General features: G+C 46.6%; 1 long non-coding RNA gene across 1 annotated transcript; it reads left to right on the top strand.

The window, feature by feature from the left end:
* Positions 1-763: 763 nt before the first annotated feature.
* LOC147117027 (uncharacterized) lies at positions 764-5,288 on the top strand. The gene is made up of 5 exons (XR_015078269.1): positions 764-1,014; positions 3,815-3,886; positions 4,010-4,156; positions 4,404-4,487; positions 4,954-5,288. It is a non-coding gene; the product is annotated as an uncharacterized LOC147117027 (long non-coding RNA).
* Positions 5,289-5,610: the final 322 nt, after the last annotated feature.

Genomic DNA, 5,610 nt, shown 5'->3' with positions numbered 1-5,610 from the left:
GTTGCAATAATTGTTTCCTCTACATAAATAATAGACACGTACATATTTTGTACATGTGCAAATATAATACAACTAGCTGAAGTGCCCGGCGGTGCCGAGGCTTTTTCGAGGGCATGTTGTTGTTGGAAGAGAGAGAGAGGGAGCGACTGGGGGGAAGAGAGAGAGCGACTGGGGGGAAGAGAGAGAGCGACTGGGGGGAAGAGAGAGAGCGACTGGGGGGAAGAGAGAGAGCGACTGGGGGGAAGAGAGGGAGGGGAGGGGTGGGGGGAAGAGAGGGAGGGGAGGGGGAGGGAGGGGGAGGGGAAGGGAGGGCGGGGGGGAGGGGAGGGGGAGGGCGGGGGGGAGGGGAGGGGGAGGGCGGGGGGGAGGGGAGGGGGAGGGCGGGGAAGGGAGGGGGAGGGGGAGGGCGGGGAAGGGAGGGAGGGGGAGGGCGGGGAAGGGAGGGCGGGGGGAGGGGAGGGGGGAAGGGAGGGGAGGGGGGAAGGGAGGGCAGGGGAGGGGAAGGGAGGGTGGGGGGGAGGGGAAGGGAGGGCGGGGGGGAGGGGAGGGAGAGGAAGGGAGGGCGGGGAAGGGAGGGCGGGGGAGGGGGAGGGAGGGCGGGGGGGAGGAAGGGGAGGGAGGGCGGGGGGGAGGAAGGGGGAAGGGAGGGCAGGGGGGAGGGAGGGCGGGGGGGAAGGGCGGGGGAGGGGAGGGGGGATGGAGGGCGGGGGGGAGGGAGGGAGGGCGGTGGGCGCCCCCCCCCCCGAGGGTCGCGGCCCCCCCCCGAGGGTCGCGGCCGCCCCCCCTCCCCCCGAGGTGAAGACCGCCGATTGCGCCCGTTGCCAGGGTAACGCTGGACGCTCAGCAAGCCCCGGCAGAGAGAGACGTCTCAGCTCTTGCTGCGCGCGCACCCTAGCGGCGCTGGGCTGAGGCTCGGCCCTCCAGCCTTCGAGTGGGGCGGGGAGGTGCCTAGCTTGGGCGTGGGTGCGGAGGAGACGCCGAGGCTTCTAGGCCTACCTGGAAAAACGGGGAAAGGTAGGAAAATTAATGAGATTAGATAAGTTAATTACTTTCTAAATCATTTTTTTAAAAAACAATATGTGTTTTAAAAGCAAAGTTTTTTTTTAAGACGCAGAAAGCGGGAAAAAGAAAGGAAAAGTTTGGAATCAAGATGGCGGCGACTCACCTTGGTTCAGAACGATAAAGCCCGGCCACACGCGCACCGATTGGCCCGGCGGCACACGCCAGCAACCCGGCGTACGATTGGTCGAGCTCGAGGTCACTCTGTCGCTAATGAGCGGATAATGAGATGCTAATGAGCGGAATGTTGAAGGTTTTTGGGATACCGCGGGCGCAATTTTAGCCCAGCCGAAACGTAAATACGCTTAAAACCGTCTCGGAAGCGTAAGCTTTCTTTGGAGGTAACGCGCGCGTAGGTACGCCCTGTAACTTTCGAGTGCATACCCGCAACGCACACGCGATGACAGACAGATAGACAGATAGACAGATAGACAGATAGACAGACAGACAGATAGAAAGACAGAATGACAGAAGTACCGATTTATATATATAGATGCAAATTGGATTTGTTGCACATAATGCAATATTAAACAACGTGCTCACTGCTCATTTTGATTGATTGTGGATCCATCACTTTAGCCTGGCTAATTGCCAATATACCAAGCCGTGTAATAATAAAATCCCATTTTCATTACACTGACTTTCACCAAACTTAATATTCACGAATCAGCAAAGCAGCCCCATTTGAATGGCGATAAAGGTACAATTCGTTCGCAAACATTCTGTTTATACGGCTGGAGGAGATTTCCCTGGTTGTTATTTGTTGCAAATTGTAATCAATTTTGCAAAACTGTTTATTATCTTGCTAGAATCATAGGAAATCTTTTTGCTATATTCACCATTCCATTAACGCACAGTGACAGAGAGAATCTTCAGCTGTTCAAAGCATGTTTAAACTATAGTGACAGTTTTAACATTCAATGGAATTACCATTGCTGAACCCCCACCATCAACATCCTGGGGTTACCATTGACCAGAAACTCAAACAGGACCAGCCACATAAATGCCATGGCTATGAGAGCAGGTCAGAGGCTGGGTATTCTGTAGTGAATGGCTCAACTCCTGTTTCTCCAATGCCTGGATGGGTGCAGCTGCAACAACACTCAAGAAGCTCAACACCATCCAGGACAGATCAGTTTGCTTGATCGGCAGCCCAACCACTGCCTTAAACATCCACTCCTTCCACCACCAACACACCATGGCTGAAGTGTGTATGACCTATAGGATGCAATATAGCAACTTGCCAAGGCTGCTTCAACAGCACCTCCCAAACCCACAAACTTCATCACCTAGAAGGACAAGGGCAGCAGGTGCACGGGAACACTATCACCTCCAAGTTCCCCTCCAAGTCACACACCATCCCGACTTGGACATATATCGCCATTACTTCATCGTCACTGGGTCAAAATCCTGAAACTCCCTCCCTAACAGCATTGTGGGAGTACCTTCACCGCACGGACTATAGCGGTTCAAGAGGAAGGCTCACCACCACCTTCTCAAGGGCAACTAGGAATAGGCCATCAATGCTGGCCTTGCCAGCAATGCCCAGATCTCGAGAATGAATTTTAAAAGAGGAAATCCTCTCCTTATATTCACAGTATCATTAGACACTGTGACAGAGCAAATCTTTCTCTCAGGATTTCTAAAAAAAAAATCGCAAAATATTAAAGCTCTCATTTAAACTGAATCCCAATTCTATTAAAGGACACCAAAACTAAACGCCCCATCAAAATTCCTCTTGTTACTTTATTGTTACTTTCAAACCTTGGCTGATGTGCTAAAGACACCTGCTGCCTCTGTCTGAAAATTGGCAGGGAATCATATCTAAAATTACAACTATCTTTAGGAATTTTTTGTGGGATATGAATCGGAATTGTGGTTTGGCACAAGTTTGTTACTTGGATCGAAATTCTACCTGGAACAAGTGTACTGGAAGGTGACTGAATACTGAAAGTGACAACTACAATAGTTGGGAGTCATATTTCATTGATGGGAAGTGCTGTTGCTTCAGTGTTCAATCCACCCTAAACCTCGTAATCCCTGAATATTGTCTGTATAATAAGGATTCGGAAATAGCTGTTACTTTCGTTTTTAACACTGAGGAGCGTGCGGGGGAGGCGGGAACTTTAAAAAGACTGCAGTCAGGATGGGCGACACAGCTCCAGAAGAAGCGGCTCCCAGTCAGCACCAAGCGGCACCGGGTAAGAGAGACTCCACACCAAATAATAAGCCCGAGCAAACTGCTGCTGCCTCCCGGCCCAGCTCGAGTATTCAGGCTCCCTTTTACTTCACTGAATACATTTTGCAGACGCTGTAAGAAGATGTCCTGGCTCAGACTCGGCCTCCCTCTTGCTCTGCTCTCCCTGTGCTCACAAAGTGCCTGTGGACATCACTCTGACCATCTCTGCATGAGGAGGAGCTTCTGGAAAGAACTGATGCTCGGTTTAGAGAATATAGTGAGTACTTTAAAGATAGAATCGACCCTTCACTGCAGACCCGTTCTTACATTTAATTCTCAAATCACTCTGTAAATAAATCCCTGGTGTGGAATATCGATCATGAATCATATGGTGATGAGGGGACTGGATTTAGGACTGGGATTTGGGACTGGGACATGATCTGGGCCGTTTTATGGGGATATCAGGTATGGATGGGATTATTAGACGACTTTTGGAGATAAGTCCGAAAGAATTCGGTTATTCACAGAATTAATACGTTATTTCTTAGTTACTTTAAACTTTTTTCCCCCCAACAGAATCCAATTCTTTCACTTGGATGTAGGACTGAATACGATGAAAGCTTGCAACTTCCAACGATTTTAAAACCGGTGAGTGAGACAGAACCACATCGAACCGTTTTAATACACATGAATTCAACCAAGAAGAAGCCTTTCCACGTGTTATGTTTAAACGATGCTCTTTGTTTTTTTCCCCCTCTCCTTTTGATCCAGGCGAAGCCTGACAGAGCGGCGGCTGCTGCTGAAATACTGAAGGGGATTCAGAAGCTCTTCAGTGAATCCAATGCACCTTTACCCCAAAACGAGCGGCGGGTCTTCCTGAACAGTGTATCTGAAGTTCTCTCTCAGCTGCAGTCCTGTGTAAGAACAGCTCCCTCGCTCCAGACTAACCATTTTACGCAATAGGAAAGCCCATTTCCTTTGTAAACAAACATAAAACGCTGGCAGCACCGAACAGGTGGACCAGCAGCAGAGTATAGAACAAAGGGCCTTTACTGTTTTCGGACAGACCTGCTGTGTATTGCCAGCATTTTCAGTTTTGATTTCAGATTTTCAGCAAGTAAAACGACTTAAAAAAAAAATCTCATTTCGTTTCTGTCTTTTGCAGGTAAAATCGCCGCATTTCCATTATATTCACCGATTAGATATACAAGAAAGATTCCAGAAACGAACGGCATTTGTAAAACAGAAGGTAAAATGATTCTGTAAATATATATTTGAGATAATAATAATTATTATTGATAATAATAGGCCCAGAAGCCTATGTTGTTGTTATTGTTGTTCTAACAGCAACAATGTACCATTATAATAATCATTATTATTACAATAATAACAGCATAGGCTACTGAGTACCTGCATCAATTTCTAATGAATATACCTTCTTCCTATTGTGAGGTTAAAACCCCCTCCACACAATTTAAACTATTACTCCCAGATTCACTCTCAACATCAGTTTGTGTCTGGTCAACTGATATCAGATTTGTTGTTTGTTAATATTTTCCATTAATGACTATTTTCTATTAGTTAAGTAATGCATGAGATAAGTTACTAATTTAAGAATCTCATATTCTTGAATCATTGCACTTCAGTTTCAGGTTAATACAAACGACATGGAAACTTTACACTGAGAGCTAACTCCCCCTCTTGTCTCCTCACAGGGAAACAGTGGCTGTGCCTGGGAGATCGTTCACGCAATAAGCAGGGAGATTCTTCAAGAGTCTGCAATACACCATGCAAGAAAATAAAAACAAGAGTCTAATATTAACTTTATATATTATTAGAGAAACCAGTTTGGGTACTTTCTTGTTGCGTTTCCTCCCTTCCCTATTTTATATTAATATTTTAAACTTGTAAAATCCTGTTGCCCAGAATTGTATTACAGTATTTGTGTGTTCTGTGTGTAAAATCAAATAATGTGTAAAATCTGTTATAATTTATTCTAAATTGTATCCTATTGTCTAAAGTTGAGAATAAAAATGTTATAAATTACAAAACCAAATCCTTTGTATAATTTATTTTCTGCTCCTTGTAAGCAAAGTTATGTACAATGAACTGCAATGCTCCCTTGCATAGAATTACATAGAATCTACAGCACAGAAACAGGCCATTCAGCCCAATTGGTCCACGCCAGTATTTAAACTCCACACGAGCCTCATCCCACTCTAATTATCTATTCCCACCCTGTCCCTGTACCCGTCTATTCACTTCTCCCTCATGGACGCATCAAATCTCCTCTGAAATGCATTAATGCTATCTGCGAGTTCCCCATTCTCACCCCACTCTGTGTAAGAAAACCTCCTAAATTCATTATTTGA

This window comes from Somniosus microcephalus, chromosome 5 (genome assembly GCF_052327205.1).
Source record: "Somniosus microcephalus isolate GS21.2 chromosome 5, FLI_Smic_1.0, whole genome shotgun sequence".
Lineage (NCBI taxonomy): Eukaryota > Metazoa > Chordata > Chondrichthyes > Squaliformes > Somniosidae > Somniosus > Somniosus microcephalus.
The sequence above is the reverse complement of the archived record's forward strand: the minus strand, read 5'-3'. Positions and strand labels throughout refer to the sequence as shown.